We start from the raw sequence: 17,348 nt of genomic DNA, 5'->3' as shown, positions 1-17,348 counted from the left end.
ACAAAACATGTTTTTATGCTTAACTTCGTTTAGCCGGTGATTAAAAGTAGGAGGAGACCGATCCTTCTACTGAAGCAGTAGAAGACGTCTAGCTAGAAGCGCAGTAAATGCCAGCCTGTTGCACATAGAACTGAGGGGCCTCCTGTGGTGCCACTCCATATAACTGTTTAGAGGGGCCTCCTGTGGTGCCACTCCATAGAACTGTTTAGAGGGGCCTCCTGTGGTGCCACTCCATAGAACTGTTTAGAGGGGCCTCCTGTGGTGCCACTCCATAGAACTGTTTAGAGGGGCCTCCTGTGGTGCCACTCCATAGATCTGTTTAGAGGGGCCTCCTGTAGTGCCACTCCATAGATCTGTTTAGAGGGGCCTCCTGTGGTACCACTCCATAGATCTGTTTAGAGGGGCCTCCTGTGGTACCACTCCATAGATCTGTTTAGAGGGGCCTCCTGTGGTGCCACTCCATAGAACTGTTTAGAGGGGCCTCCAGTGGTGCCACTCCATAGAACTGTTTAGAGGGGCCTCCTGTGGTACCACTCCATAGAACTGAGGGGCCTCCTGTAGTGCCACTCCATAGAACTGAGGGGCCTCCTGTGTTGCCACTCCATAGAACTGTTTAGAGGGGCCTCCTGTGGTGCCACTCCATAGAACTGTTTAGAGGGGCCTCCTGTGGTGCCACTCCATAGATCTGTTTAGAGGGGCCTCCTGTAGTGCCACTCCATAGATCTGTTTAGAGGGGCCTCCTGTGGTACCACTCCATAGATCTGTTTAGAGGGGCCTCCTGTAGTGCCACTCCATAGATCTGTTTAGAGGGGCCTCCTGTAGTGCCACTCCATAGATCTGTTTAGAGGGGCCTCCTGTGGTACCACTCCATTGAACTGTTTAGAGGGGCCTCCTGTGGTGCCACTCCATAGATCTGTTTAGAGGGGCCTCCTGTAGTGCCACTCCATAGATCTGTTTAGAGGGGCCTCCTGTGGTACCACTCCATAGATCTGTTTAGAGGGGCCTCCTGTAGTGCCACTCCATAGATCTGTTTAGAGGGGCCTCCTGTGGTACCACTCCATAGATCTGTTTAGAGGGGCCTCCTGTGGTACCACTACATAGATCTGTTTAGAGGGGCCTCCTGTGGTACCACTCCATAGATCTGTTTAGAGGGGCCTCCTGTAGTGCCACTCCATAGATCTGTTTAGAGGGGCCTCCTGTGGTACCACTCCATAGATCTGTTTAGAGGGGCCTCCTGTAGTGCCACTCCATAGATCTGTTTAGAGGGGCCTCCTGTTGTACCACTCCATAGATCTGTTTAGAGGGGCCTCCTGTGGTACCACTCCATAGATCTGTTTAGAGGGGCCTCCTGTGGTACCACTCCATAGATCTGTTTAGAGGGGCCTCCTGTAGTGCCACTCCATAGATCTGTTTAGAGGGGCCTCGTGTAGTGCCACTCCATAGATCTGTTTAGAGGGGCCTCCTGTAGTGCCACTCCATAGATCTGTTTAGAGGGGCCTCCTGTGGTACCACTCCATAGATCTGTTTAGAGGGGCCTCCTGTGGTACCACTCCATAGATCTGTTTAGAGGGGCCTCCTGTAGTGCCACTCCATAGATCTGTTTAGAGGGGCCTCCTGTGGTACCACTCCATAGATCTGTTTAGAGGGGCCTCCTGTAGTGCCACTCCATAGATCTGTTTAGAGGGGCCTCCTGTGGTACCACTCCATAGATCTGTTTAGAGGGGCCTCCTGTGGTACCACTCCATAGATCTGTTTATAGGGGCCACTCATGTCCAAAACATGTCCAAAAGTAGCAGGAGCCTGCTTACATCGGTCACAAGTCAGATCTATTTCTGGTCTTGGATAAAAAAAAATGTTTTGACCAATACAGCTGATGAAGTATTTTAAATTGAATTACAGCATGTCTTAGATATATAGATGAAGGTGTATGAAGATGATATAGATGATATAGATGATATAGATGATAGAGATGATATAGATGATAGAGATGATAGAGATGATAGAGATGATATAGATGATATAGATGATATAGATGATAGAGATGATAGAGATGATATAGATGATATAGATGATAGAGATGATAGAGATGATAGAGATGATATAGATGATGAAGATGATATAGATGATAGAGATGATAGAGATGATAGAGATGATATAGATGATATAGATGATGAAGATGATATAGATGATATAGATGATATAGATGATATAGATGATATAGATGTATTCTCTGAAGCATACTCTGACAAGTCTAGTCTGAAAGTTGTTCACCTAAATCCTCTTCCCATTGGTTCTTTTTAAGAGAGTTCAAGGAATCCAGATTGTGTGAGTTTAATAATGTATAGATCAAGCTTATACTCCATTTAATATGAGGGTTCACTTTAAGAAATATAATAATATATATAATATAATATACAAATATAATCTCGAAGGGAGGTAGGTGGGCGTGATGGGAAGTGACTCGAAGATACAAAACTACGCCGTTGCAGGTATCTAAAGAAATGGGATCTAGGAATATTGAACTTTTATACCAACAACTTTATTAGAGATCTTTGAAATTGTGTGACCCGAATTCCCAAATATTTCAATTTCTGAGTCGTCACTCTGAAGGGCACATGACTAAAACAAATTTGCAGCAAGATTAAAAGACATCAATAAAAAAAAAAAATTGTAGAGTAACCTTCAACCCGGATATTTACCAACCGTCTTTAGTAGAACATGGACCTCTGGAAGACCAGCTAAAGGGTCAAACATGTATACAAGCTCTAAGTTCTCAAAGAAGGTGTGGAGTAAGGTGGCATTGCCGACGGACTCCGACGTGTATCATAAATGAAAGTTATGAAAGCATCAACTGACCTCCGAAATGATGCATGTGTTTCCCAGCTTGTCAGTTATCTCGGGTATAGTTTTGTTTGCGGTTCTCTGGCGCAGCCGGTGTGACTAGCATTTTCCATGATTTCTCTCCACGTTCATAATGTTTGTATCGAGATTTACTCATTTGATTCTCAGCTTGTCGAGTTGAATGAAGACTAAACTCTGAAGTGTCAAACTGTTGTTTTAGTAAATCTGCGGTTGAAGAAAGTTAATATGACATATCCAAATCCCAGATGTTATTTGTAAGTTGCCCTAGATGTTGAATATTGCACTTCCTTAATCTTGGCCTGTATGAAATCATTTGGCCTCTTAGACAAGCATTTGATTCCCTTACTGGAGTAGGAGACATTCCAGGGGTTTGATTGAGCTCGAGAAATAGTTCAATCTGAGATTATATAAAAGCAACAAGGGTTTCTTCTGATAGCAGTAGTGAGTTAGGATAACAAGGGTTTCTTCTGATAGCAGTAGAGAGTTAGGACAACAAGGGTTTCTTCTGATAGCAGTAGAGAGTTAGGACAACAAGGGTTTCTTCTGATAGCAGTAGTGAGTTAGGATAACAAGGGTTTCTTCTGATAGCAGTAGTGAGTTGAGACAACAAGGGTTTCTTCTGATAGCAGTAGTGAGTTAGGATAACAAGGGTTTCTTCTGATAGCAGTAGTGAGTTAGGATAACAAGGGTTTCTTCTGATAGCAGTAGTGAGTTGAGACAACAAGGGTTTCTTCTGATAGCAGTAGTGAGTTAGGATAACAAGGGTTTCTTCTGATAGCAGTAGTGAGTTAGGATAACAAGGGTTTCTTCTGATAGCAGTAGTGAGTTAGGATAACAAGGTTTCTTCTGATAGCAGTAGTGAGTTGAGACAACAAGGGTTTCTTCTGATAGCAGTAGAGAGTTAGGACAACAAGGGTTTCTTCTGATAGCAGTAGTGAGTTAGGACACCAAGGGTTTCTTCTGATAGCAGTAGTGAGTTAGGATAACAAGGGTTTCTTCTGATAGCAGTAGTGAGTTAGGATAACAAGGGTTTCTTCTGATAGCAGTAGTGAGTTAGGATAACAAGGGTTTCTTCTGATGGCAGTAGTGAGTTAGGATAACAAGGGTTTCTTCTGATAGCAGTAGTGAGTTGAGACAACAAGGGTTTCTTCTGATAGCAGTAGAGAGTTAGGATAACAAGGGTTTCTTCTGATGGCAGTAGTGAGTTAGGATAACAAGGGTTTCTTCTGATAGCAGTAGTGAGTTAGGATAACAAGGGTTTCTTCTGATGGCAGTAGTGAGTTAGGATAACAAGGGTTTCTTCTGATAGCAGTAGTGAGTTGAGACAACAAGGGTTTCTTCTGATAGCAGTAGTGAGTTAGGATAACAAGGGTTTCTTCTGATAGCAGTAGTGAGTTAGGATAACAAGGGTTTCTTCTGATAGCAGTAGTGAGTTAGGATAACAAGGGTTTCTTCTGATAGCAGTAGTGAGTTAGGATAACAAGGGTTTCTTCTGATAGCAGTAGTGAGTTGAGACAACAAGGGTTTCTTCTGATAGCAGTAGAGAGTTAGGACAACAAGGGTTTCTTCTGATAGCAGTAGTGAGTTAGGACACCAAGGGTTTCTTCTGATAGCAGTAGTGAGTTAGGACACCAAGGGTTTCTTCTGATGGCAGTAGTTAGTTAACCCTTGTGTGGTGTTCGGGTCTGTGGGCTCCATTTTCAATGTTTACTAGAAGGAATTATTTTTCGACCTGAGACTCAATGGCCTTGGCCTGAGACTCAATGACCTTGGCCTGAGACTCAATGGCCTTGACCTGAGACTCAATGGCCTTGGCCTGAGACTCCTAGGCCTTGGCCTGAGACTCAATGGCCTTGGCCTGAGACTCAATGGCCTTGGCCCATTTTCTGTGAAGAACATGTAAAATAACACATATTCATTGTGTTTGTGCCTTCCCTCTGTCTTCCTCCTCCCTGGACCTGCTGTTTCAACATAGGCAGGGAGACAGACAGGTTCTTGGTGCTGTCTTCCACTTTTCTCGCACTCTTTACCCGTTGTAGTGTGTGAAACTACACAATGTCTTGTGTGAACCTGCACAATGTTATTACACTACATTATTTCTATACAATATTTGATACATTGTAAAAAATGCAGTATTTTCCCACACTCGTCCTTGCACCTGGCCGGGGTAGAGTCCCAGGACCGGCCCGTCAGCAACCAGCCCCAGGACTAGCCCGTCAGCAAACAGCCCCAGGACCAGCCCATCAGCAAACAGCCCCAGGACCAGCCCATCAGCAACCAGCCCCTGGACCAGCCCATCAGCAGCCAGCCCCAGGACCAGCCCATCAGCAGCCAGCCCCAGGACCAGCCCATCAGCAGCCAGCCCCAGGACCAGCCCATCAGCAACCAGCCCATCAGCAACCAGCCCATCAGCAACCAGCCCCAGGACCAGCCCATCAGCAACCAGCCCCAGGACCAGCCCATCAGCAGCCAGCCCCAGGACCAGCCCATCAGCAACCAGCCCATCAACAACCAGCCCCAGGACCAGCCCATCAGCAACCAGCCCCAGGACCAGCCCATCAGCAGCCAGCCCCAGGACCAGCCCATCAGCAACCAGCCCCAGGACCAGCCACAGGACCAGCCCATCAGCAACCAGACCCAAGACCAGCCCATCAGCAACCAGCCCCAGGACCAGCCACCGGGCCAACCCATCAGCAACCAGCCTGTCAGCAACCAGCCCCAGGACCAGGCCCAGGACCAGCCCCAGGACCAGCCCATCAGCAACCAGCCCCAGGACCAGCCTATCAGTAACCAGCCCCAGGATCAGCCCATCAGCAACCAGCCCCAGGACCAGCCCATCAGCAACCAGCCCCAGGACCAGCCCTTCAGCAACCAGCCCATCAGCAACCAGCCCCAGGACCAGCCCATTAGGAACCAGCCAGAGGACCAGCCCATCAGCAGACAGCCCCAGGACCAGCCCATCAGCAACCAGCCCCTGGACCAGCCCATCAGCAACCAGCCCCAGGACCAGCCCATCAGCAACCAGCCAGAGGACCAAACCATCAGCAGCCAGCCCCAGGACCAGCCCATCAGCAACCAGCCCCAGGAGCAACCGTCAGCAGCCAGGACCAGCCCGTCAGCAACCAGCCCCAGGACCAGCCCATCAGCAACCAGCCCCAGGACCAGCCCATCAGCAACCAGCCCCAGGACCAGCCTGTCAGCAACCAGCCCCAGGACCGGCCCGTCAGCAACCAGCCCCAGGACTAGCCCCGTCAGCAAACAGCCCCAGGACCAGCCCATCAGCAAACAGCCCCAGGACCAGCCCATCAGCAACCAGCCCCTGGACCAGCCCATCAGCAGCCAGCCCCAGGACCAGCCCATCAGCAGCCAGCCCCAGGACCAGCCCATCAGCAGCCAGCCCCAGGACCAGCCCATCAGCAACCAGCCCATCAGCAACCAGCCCATCAGCAACCAGCCCCAGGACCAGCCCATCAGCAACCAGCCCCAGGACCAGCCCATCAGCAGCCAGCCCCAGGACCAGCCCATCAGCAACCAGCCCATCAGCAACCAGCCCCAGGACCAGCCCATCAGCAACCAGCCCCAGGACCAGCCCATCAGCAGCCAGCCCCAGGACCAGCCCATCAGCAACCAGCCCCAGGACCAGCCACAGGACCAGCCCATCAGCAACCAGACCCAAGACCAGCCCATCAGCAACCAGCCCCAGGACCAGCCACCGGGCCAACCCATCAGCAACCAGCCTGTCAGCAACCAGCCCCAGGACCAGGCCCAGGACCAGCCCCAGGACCAGCCCATCAGCAACCAGCCCCAGGACCAGCCTATCAGTAACCAGCCCCAGGATCAGCCCATCAGCAACCAGCCCCAGGACCAGCCCATCAGCAACCAGCCCCAGGACCAGCCCTTCAGCAACCAGCCCATCAGCAACCAGCCCCAGGACCAGCCCATTAGGAACCAGCCAGAGGACCAGCCCATCAGCAGACAGCCCCAGGACCAGCCCATCAGCAACCAGCCCCTGGACCAGCCCATCAGCAACCAGCCCCAGGACCAGCCCATCAGCAACCAGCCAGAGGACCAAACCATCAGCAGCCAGCCCCAGGACCAGCCCATCAGCAACCAGCCCCAGGAGCAACCCGTCAGCAGCCAGGACCAGCCCGTCAGCAACCAGCCCCAGGACCAGCCCATCAGCAACCAGCCCCAGGACCAGCCCATCAGCAACCAGCCCCAGGACCAGCCTGTCAGCAACCAGCCCCAGGACCAGCCCATCAGCAGCCAGCCCCAGGACCAGCCAATCAGCAACCAGCCCCAGGACCAGCCCCAGGACCAGCCAATCAGCAACCAGCCCCAGGACCAGCCTGTCAGCAACCAGCCCCAGGACCAGCCCCAGGACCAACCCATCAGCAACCAGCCCCAGGACCAGCCCATCAGCAGCCAGCCCCAGGACCAGCCCATCAGCAACCAGCCCCAGGACCAGCCCGTCAGAAGCCAGCCCCAGGACCAGCCCATCAGCAACCAGCCCCTGGACCAGCCTGTCAGCAACCAGCCCCAGGACCATCCCGTCAGCAACCAGCCCCAGGACCAGCCCCAGGACCAGCCCATCAGCAGCCAACCCCAGGACCGGCCCATCAGCAACCAGCCCATCAGCAACCAACCCTAGGACCAGCCCATCAGCAGCCAGCCCCAGGACCAACCCATCAGCAACTAGCCCCAGGACCAGCCCATCAGCAGCCAGCCCCAGGGCCAGCCTGTCAGCAACCAGCCCCAGGACCAGCCCATCAGCAGCCAGCCCCAGGACCAGCCAATCAGCAACCAGCCCCAGGACCAGCCCCAGGACCAGCCAATCAGCAACCAGCCCCAGGACCAGCCTGTCAGCAACCAGCCCCAGGACCAGCCCCAGGACCAACCCATCAGCAACCAGCCCCAGGACCAGCCCATCAGCAGCCAGCCCCAGGACCAGCCCATCAGCAACCAGCCCCAGGACCAGCCCGTCAGCAGCCAGCCCCAGGACCAGCCCATCAGCAACCAGCCCCTGGACCAGCCTGTCAGCAACCAGCCCCAGGACCATCCCGTCAGCAACCAGCCCCAGGACCAGCCCCAGGACCAGCCCATCAGCAGCCAACCCCAGGACCGGCCCATCAGCAACCAGCCCATCAGCAACCAACCCCAGGACCAGCCCATCAGCAGCCAGCCCCAGGACCAACCCATCAGCAACTAGCCCCAGGACCAGCCCATCAGCAGCCAGCCCCAGGGCCAGCCTGTCAGCAACCAGCCCCAGGACCAGCCCATCAGCAGCCAGCCCCAGGACCAGCCAATCAGCAACCAGCCCCAGGACCAGCCCCAGGACCAGCCAATCAGCAACCAGCCCCAGGACCAGCCTGTCAGCAACCAGCCCCAGGACCAGCCCCAGGACCAACCCATCAGCAACCAGCCCCAGGACCAGCCCATCAGCAGCCAGCCCCAGGACCAGCCCATCAGCAACCAGCCCCAGGACCAGCCCGTCAGCAGCCAGCCCCAGGACCAGCCCATCAGCAACCAGCCCCTGGACCAGCCTGTCAGCAACCAGCCCCAGGACCATCCCGTCAGCAACCAGCCCCAGGACCAGCCCCAGGACCAGCCCATCAGCAGCCAACCCCAGGACCGGCCCATCAGCAACCAGCCCATCAGCAACCAACCCCAGGACCAGCCCATCAGCAGCCAGCCCCAGGACCAACCCATCAGCAACCAGCCCCAGGACCAGCCCATCAGCAACCAGCTAGCTGCAATCAGGTCAGTGCAGAGAGACAAGCTATCTGCAATCAGGTGAGTGCAGAGAGACAAGCTAGCTGCAATCAGGTCAGTGCAGAGAGACAAGCAAGCTGTAATCAGGTCAGTGCAGAGAGACAAGCTAGCTGCAATCAGGTCAGTGCAGAGAGACAAGCTAGCTGCAATCAGGTCAGTGCAGAGAGACGAGCTAGCTGCAATCAGATCAGTGCAGAGAGACAGGCTAGCTGCAATCAGCTCAGTGTAGAGAGACAAGCTAGCTGCAATCAGGTCAGTGCAGAGAGAAAAGCTAGCTGCAATCAGGTCAGTGCAGAGAGACAAGCTAGCTGCAATCAGGTCAGTGCAGAGAGACAAGCTAGCTGCAATCAGGTCAGTGCAGAGAGACAAGCTAGCTGAAATCAGGTCAGTGCAGAGAGACAAGCTAGCTGCAATCAGGTCAGTGCAGAGAGACAAGCTAGCTGTAATTAGGTCAGTGCAGAGAGACAAGCTAGCTGCAATCAGCTCAGTGCAGAGAGACAAGCTAGCTGTAATCAGGTCAGTGCAGAGAGACAAGCTAGCTGCAATCAGGTCAGTGCAGAGAGACAAGCTAGCTGTAATTAGGTCAGTGCAGAGAGACAAGCTAGCTGCAATCAGCTCAGTGCAGAGAGACAAGCTAGCTGTAATCAGGTCAGTGCAGAGAGACAAGCTAGCTGCAATCAGGTCAGTGCAGAGAGACAAGCTAGCTGCAATCAGGTCAGTGCAGAGAGACAAGTACTGATTCACACAGTCTCCTCTGAACAGTTGATGTTGAGATGTGTCTGTTACTTGAACTCTGTGAAGCATTTATTTAGGCTGCAATCTGAGGTGCAGGTAACTCTAATGAATTTATCCTCTGCAGCAGAGGTAACTCTGGGTCTTCCATTCCTGTGGAGGTCCTCATGAGAGACAGTTTCATCGTAGTGCTTGATGGTTTTTGCGATTGAACTTGAAAAAACTTTAGAAGTTGTTTACATTTTCCTGATTGACTGACCTTCATGTCTTAAAGTAATGATGGACTGTCGTTTCTCTTTGCTTATTTGAGCTGTTCTTGCCATAATATTGACTTGGTCTTTTACCAAATATCTTCTCCACCATCTTCTCTATACCACCCTTACGTTGTCACAACACAACTGATTGACTCAAAATTCCACAAATTAACTTTCAACAAGGCACACCTGTTAACTTAAATGCATTCCAGGTGACTACCTCATGAAGCTGGTTGAGAGAATGCCAAGAGTGTGCAAAGCTGTCATCAAGGCAAAGAGCGGCTACTTTGAAGATTCTCAAATATAAAATATACTTCGTTTTTTTTTGTAAAAAATAAATGTAGTTACATGATTTCATAAATTATATCAAATATATTTAAATTTGTTTAACACTTTTTTTGTTTACTACAGATTTTGGGAGGGCTATTTTGTTAGACTTCAGTGAGTCATTTGACATTATCGATCATGCTGATGGAAAAATGTATGTATGTGTTATGTCTTTACACCCCCTGCTATAATTGTGGATAAAGAGTTACCTGTTTAACAGAACACAGAGGGTGTTCTTTAACAGTACTTGTATATGTGAGAGATTTTGAAAGCACCGAAAGCACAACTATCTGGCACACAGCACGGACACCCCACAAGACATGTCCCCGGAGGTCTCTTAATTAACAGTCCCCAGGTCCAGAAGAAACTATGGGAGACACACAGTACTACCTACGGGTTCACTTCCATGTCCCTCGGTTCAATACAATATGTTTATTTAGACGATACCAGTGGATGTATATTTAGTGTCAGATGCCTGGGCCTTTAGCCACCCAATGAGACAGACAGACGGAAGAGTGTTCCTAGGCAACCTGAAAGCAGGAAGAAGAGAGTAATATGATCACCTGGGAACATTGTGTTATCTCCTGCTGTTTGCATATCATTCCCTTCATCTCTCCATCTTTCCATCCCTCCTTCCCTTCATCTCTCCTTCCCTCCTTCCCTTCATCCCTCTTTCCCTCCTTCCCTTCATCTCTCCATCTCTCCATCCCTCTTTCCCTCCTTCCCTCCTTCCCTTCATCCCTCCTTCCCTTCATCGCTCCTACCCTTCATCCCTCCTTCCCTCCTTCCCTTCATCTCTCCTTCCCTCCTTCCCTTCTTCCCTTCATCTCTCCTTCCCTTCATCTCTCCATCCCTCCTTCTCTCCATCTCTCCATCCCTCCTTCCCTTCATCTCTCCATCTCTCCTTCCCGCCTTCCCTTCATCTCTCCTTCCCTTCTTCCCTTCATCTCTCCATCCCTCCTTCCCTTCATCCCTCCATCTCTCCATCCCTCCTTCCCTTCATCTCTCCATCCCTCCTTCCCTTTATCCCTCCTTCCCTTCATCTCTCCATCCATCCCTCCTTCTCTCCATCCCTCCATCTCTCCTTCCCTCCATCTCTTCATCTCTCCTTCCCTCCTTCCCTTCATCTCTCCATCCCTCCTTCCCTTCATCTCTCCATCTCTCCTTCCGTTCATCTCTCATTCCCTTCATCTCTCCATCTCTCCTTCCCTTCATCTCTCCTTCCCTCCTTCCCTTCATCTCTCCTTCCCTCCTTCCCTTCATCTCTACATCTCTTCATCTCTCCTTCCCTCCATCTCTCCATCCCTTCATCTCTCCTTCCCTCCTTCCCTTCATCTCTCCATCCCTCCTTCTCTCCATCCCTCCTTCTCTCCATCTCTCCTTCCCTCCTTCCCTTCATCTCTCCTTCCCTTCATCTCTCCTTCCCTTCATCTCTCCATCCCTCCTTCTCTCCATCCCTCCTTCTCTCCTTCCCTTCATCCCTCCTTCCCTTCATCCCTTCATCTCTCCATCCCTCCTTCCCTTCATCTCTCCATCCCTCCTTCCCTTCATCTCTCCATCCCTCCTTCCCTTCATCTCTCCATCCCTCCTTCCCTCCATCTCTCCTTCCCTTCATCTCTCCATTCCTCATTCCCTCCATCTCTCCTTCCCCCCATCTCTCCTTCCCTCCTAGGCAACCTGAAAGCAGGAAGAAGAGAGTAATATGATCACCTGGGAACATTGTGTTATCTCCCGCTGTTTGCATATCATTCCCTTCATCTCTCCATCTCTCCATCCCTCCTTCCCTTCATCTCTCCTTCCCTCCTTCCCTTCATCCCTCTTTCCCTCCTTCCCTTCATCTCTCCATCTCTCCATCCCTCTTACCCTCCTTCCCTCCTTCCCTTCATCCCTCCTACCCTTCATCCCTCCTTCTCTCCTTCCCTTCATCTCTCCTTCCCTCCTTCCCTTCTTCCCTTCATCTCTCCTTCCCTTCATCTCTCCATCCCTCCTTCCCTTCTTCCCTTCATCTCTCCTTCCCTTCATCTCTCCATCCCTCCTTCCCTTCATCCCTCCTTCTCTCCATCCCTCCATCTCTCCATCCTCCCTCCTTCCCTTTATCCCTCCATCTCTTCATCTCTCCTTCCCTCCTTCCCTTCATCTCTCCATCCCTCCTTCCCTTCATCTCTCCATCTCTCCTTCCCTTCATCTCTCCATCCCTCCTCTCCATCCCTCCTTCCCTTCATCTCTCCATCTCTCCTTCCCTCCTTCCCTTCATCTCTCCATCCCTCCTTCTCTCCATCCCTCCTTCCCTTCATCTCTCCTTCCCTCCGTCCCTTCATCTCTCCATCCCTCCTTCTCTCCATCCCTCCTTCTCTCCATCTCTCCTTCCTCCTTCCTTCATCTCCTTCCCTTCATCTCTCCTTCCCTTCATCTCTCCATCCCTTCATCTCTCCATCCCTCCTTCTCTCCATCCCTCATTCCTCCTTCCCTTCATCCCTTCATCTCTCCATCCCTCCTTCCCTTCATCTCTCCATCCCTCCTTCCCTTCATCTCTCCATCCCTCCTTCCCTCCATCTCTCCTTCCCTTCATCTCTCCATTCCTCATTCCCTCCATCTCTCCTTCCCTCCTAGGCAACCTGAAAGCAGGAAGAAGAGAGTAATATGATCACCTGGGAACATTGTGTTATCTCCCGCTGTTTGCATATCATTCCCTTCATCTCTCCATCCCTCCTTCTCTCCTTCCCTTCATCTCTCCTTCCCTCCTTCCCTTCTTCCCTTCATCTCTCCTTCCCTTCATCTCTCCATCCCTCCTTCCCTTCTTCCCTTCATCTCTCCTTCCCTTCATCTCTCCATCCCTCCTTCCCTTCATCCCTCCTTCTCTCCATCTCTCCATCCCTCCATCTCTCCATCCCTCCTTCCCTTTATCCCTCCTTCCCTTCATCTCTCCTTCCCTTCATCTCTCCATCCATCCCTCCTTCTCTCCATCCCTCCATCTTTCCTTCCCTCCATCTCTTCATCTCTCCTTCCCTCCTTCCCTTCATCTTTCCATCCCTCCTTCCCTTCATCTCTCCATCTCTCCTTCCCTTCATCTCTCCATCCCTCCTTCTCTCCATCCCTTCATCTCTCCATCTCTCCTTCCCTCCTTCCCTTCATCTCTCCATCCCTCCTTCTCTCCATCCCTCCATCTCTCCTTCCCTCCATCTCTTCATCTCTCCTTCCCTCCTTCCCTTCATCTCTCCATCCCTCCTTCCCTTCATCTCTCCATCCCTCCTTCCCTTCATCTCTCCATCTCTCCTTCCCTTCATCTCTCCATCACTCCATCTCTCCATCTCTCCATCCCTCCTTCCCTTCATCTCTCCATCTCTCCTTCCCTCCTTCCCTTCATCTCTCCTTCCCTTCATCTCTCCTTCCCTTCATCTCTCCATCTCTCCTTCCGTTCATCTCTCATTCCCTTCATCTTCTCCATCTCTCCTTCCTTCATCTCTCCTTCCCTCCTTCCCTTCATTCTCTCCTTCCCTCCTTCCCTTCATCTCTACATCTCTTCATCTCTCCTTCCCTCCATCTCTCCATCCCTTCATCTCTCCTTCCCTTCATCTCTCCATCCCTCCTTCTCTCCATCCCTCCTTCCCTTCATCTCTCCTTCCCTTCATCTCTCTTTCCCTCCTTCTCTCCATCCCTCCTTCTCTCGATCTCTCCTTCCCTCCTTTCCCTCCTTCCCTTCATCTCTCCTTCCCTTCATCTCTCCATCCCTCCTTCTCTCCATCCCTCCTTCTCTCCTTCCCTTCATCCCTCCTTCCCTTCATCTCTCCATCCCTCCTTCTCTCCATCCCTCCTTCCCTTCATCTCTCCTCCCTTCATCTCTATTTCCCTCCTTCTCTCCATCCCTCCTTCTCTCCATCTCTCCTTCCCTCCTTCCCTCCTTCCCTTCATCTCTCCTTCCCTTCATCTCTCCATCCCTCCTTCCCTTCATCTCTCCATCTCTCCTTCCCTTCATCTCTCCATCCCTCCATCTCTCCATCCCTCCTCTCCATCCCTCCTTCCCTTCATCTCTCCATCTCTCCTTCCCTCCTTCCCTTCATCTCTCCATCCCTCCTTCTCTCCATCCCTCCTTCCCTTCATCTCTCCTTCCCTTCATCTCTCTTTCCCTCCTTCTCTCCATCCCTCCTTCTCTCCATCTCTCCTTCCCTCCTTCCCTCCTTCCCTTCATCTCTCCTTCCCTTCATCTCTCCATCCCTCCTTCTCTCCATCCCTTCATCCCTCCTTCCCTTCATCCCTTCATCTCTCCATCCCTCCTTCCCTTCATCTCTCCATCCCTCCTTCCCTTCATCTCTCCATCCCTCCTTCCCTCCATCTCTCCTTCCCTTCATCTCTCCATTCCTCATTCCCTCCATCTCTCCTTCCCTCCATCTCTCCTTCCCTCCTTCCCTTCATCTCTCCTTCCCTCCTTCCCTTCATCCCTCCATCTCTCCTTCCCTCCTTCCCTTCATCTCTCCTTCCCTCCTTCCCTTCATCTCTCCTTCCCTCCATCTCTCCATCCCTTCATCTCTCCTTCCCTTCATCTCTCCATCTCTCCTTCCCTTCATCTCTACATCTCTTCATCTCTTCATCTCTTCATCTCTCCATCTCTCCATCTCTCCTTCCCTCCTTCCCTTCATCTCTCCATCCCTTAATCTCTTCATCTCTCCATCCCTCCATCTCTCCATCCCTTCATCTCTTCATCTCTCCATCCCTCCATCTCTCCTTCCCTCCTTCCCTTCATCTCTCCATCCCTCCATCTCTCCTTCCCTCCATCTCTCCTTCCCTCCTTCTCTCCTTCCCTTCATCCCTCCATCTCTCCTTCCCTCCTTCCCTTCATCTCTCTTTCCCTCCCCCCTTCATCTCTCCATCCCTCCATCTCTCCATCCCTTCATCTCTCCTTCCCTTCATCTCTCCATCTCTCCTTCCCTTCATCTCTACATCTCTTCATCTCTTCATCTCTCCATCTCTCCATCCCTTCATCTCTCCTTCCCTCCTTCCCTTCATCTCTCCATCCCTTATCTCTTCATCTCTCCATCCCTTCATCTCTTCATCTCTCCATCCCTCCATCTCTCCTTCCCTCCTTCCCTTCATCTCTCCATCCCTTCATCTCTACATCTCTACATCTCTACATCTCTTCATCTCTCCATCCCTCCATCTCTCCATCCCTTCATCTCTCCTTCCCTTCATCTCTCCATCTCTCCATCTCTCCTTCCCTTCATCTCTCCATGCCTTCATCCCTTCATCTCTCCATCTCTCCTTCCCTTCATCTCTCCTTCCCTTCATCTCTCCATCTCTCCATCTCTCCTTCTCTCCATCTCTCCATCTCTCCTTCCCTTCATCTCTCCATCCCTCCTTCCCTTCATCTCTCCTTCCCTCCTTCCCTTCATCTCTCCATCTCTCCTTCCCTTCATCTCTCCATCCCTCCTTCCCTTCATCTCTCCTTCCCTCCTTCTCTCATCTCTCCTTCCCTTCATCTCTCCATCCCTCCTTCCCTTCATCTCTCCATCTCTCCTTCCCTTCATCTCTCCTTCCCTCCTTCCCTCCTTCCCTTCATCTCTCCATCCCTTCATCTCTACATCTCTACATCTCTACATCTCTTCATCTCTCCATCCCTCCATCTCTCCATCCCTTCATCTCTCCTTCCCTTCATCTCTCCATCTCTCCATCTCTCCTTCCCTTCATCTCTCCATGCCTTCATCCCTTCATCTCTCCATCTCTCCTTCCCTTCATCTCTCCTTCCCTTCATCTCTCCATCTCTCCATCTCTCCTTCTCTCCATCTCTCCATCTCTCCTTCCCTTCATCTCTCCATCCCTCCTTCCCTTCATCTCTCCTTCCCTCCTTCCCTTCATCTCTCCATCTCTCCTTCCCTTCATCTCTCCATCCCTCCTTCCCTTCATCTCTCCTTCCCTCCTTCTCTCATCTCTCCTTCCCTTCATCTCTCCATCCCTCCTTCCCTTCATCTCTCCATCTCTCCTTCCCTTCATCTCTCCTTCCCTCCTTCCCTTCATCTCTCCTTCCCTTCATCTCTCCATCACTCCTTCCCTTCATCGCTCCTTCCCTCCTTCCCTTCATCTCTCCATCCCTCCTTCCCTTCATCTCTCCATCTGTCCTTCTCTCCATCTCTCCATCCCTCCTTCCCTTCATCTCTCCTTCTCTCCATCTCTCCTTCCCTTCATCTTTCCTTCCCTCCTTCCCTCCATCTCTCCATCTCTCCATCCCTCCTTCTCTCCATCTCTCCATCTCTCCTTCTCTCCATCCCTCCTTCCCTCCATCTCTCCTTCCCTCCATCTCTCCATCTCTCCATCTCTCCTTCCCTCCATCTCTCCTTCCCTCCATCTCTCCTTCCCTCCATTTCCCCTTCCTTCCATCTCTCCTTCTCCCCATCCCTTCATCATCCTAAACCTGTGGGATCATCAATAAAATAGACGTGTTTTTTTGTACAAAATTTCAGTAAGGACTCAGGACCCACATTGGTAACATGAAGGCTAAACCACATATTCAGCATTGGTGTTTCATTATATTCAGGTTGTCTAGGCAGGAGAAGTGACATTGATAATCAACATTAGATTCAGGATGTCTTGGCAGGAGAAGTGACATTGATAAACTGCCCATTATGTCTTAGTTACCATCCATCTCAGGTCAAGATGCATCATGGGTAATATGTTAAATTGTGGATCATTTGATTATGTATCCCCAGGCAGCTGGGACCATATAATGATGTCATCATGTTGATGTCAACAAGAGCTTTAGCACGTGGGCCACCCATAGGGGTGTGTGTGTGTGAGTGTGAGTGTGAGTGTGTGTGTGTGTGTGTGAGTGTGTGTGTGAGTGTGAGTGTGAGTGTGAGTGAGTGTGAGTGTGAGTGTGTGTGTGTGTGTGTGTGTGTGTGAGTGTGAGTGTGTGAGTGTGAGTGTGAGTGTGAGTGTGAGTGTGTGTGTGTGTGTGTGTGTGTGTGTGCGTGCGTGCGTGCGTGCGTGCGTGCGTGCGTGTGTGCGTGTGAGTGTGTGTGTGTGATACATTGCATACAGATTTGATATCCCTAAATAATACATTTGCAGGTGAAGGCGATTATCTCAGTGACACTGCAAACAGAAGATTATTGCATTGTAAACATTCTGTAGTCTTTGGTAAATATTATATTAAAATGCATTCCTTGGCAACTACAGACCTACCTGTCACTTCCCAAATGACGTCCTATTTGCTATAATGTGTACTACTTTTGACCAGAGCCGTAAGGGAGACTGGTCAATCGTGCTTTTTAAAGGGAATAGGGCACCATTTGAGACTTAAAGAGACTCCTATTGCCCCTTTCCTCTCATGGTGTATAAACAGTGTCATCTGTCTTTCCTGTGCTAATGGCCCTGCCTGGAGAGAGATTGGTCATTATCGGTTGGTAACATTGA

The 17,348-nt window shown here is 51.2% G+C and overlaps 1 protein-coding gene across 1 annotated transcript in view; it reads right to left on the bottom strand.

Annotated features, from left to right (window-relative positions):
* LOC109886096 (reticulon-4 receptor-like 1) overlaps positions 1–17,348 on the bottom strand; it is a 642,701-nt gene that overhangs the window by 454,250 nt on the left and 171,103 nt on the right. The gene's annotated exons all lie outside the window — the stretch shown is intronic.

Source organism: Oncorhynchus kisutch, linkage group LG28 (genome assembly GCF_002021735.2).
Source record: "Oncorhynchus kisutch isolate 150728-3 linkage group LG28, Okis_V2, whole genome shotgun sequence".
Taxonomy (NCBI): domain Eukaryota; kingdom Metazoa; phylum Chordata; class Actinopteri; order Salmoniformes; family Salmonidae; genus Oncorhynchus; species Oncorhynchus kisutch.
This window is presented reverse-complemented; position numbering and strand designations above follow the sequence as displayed.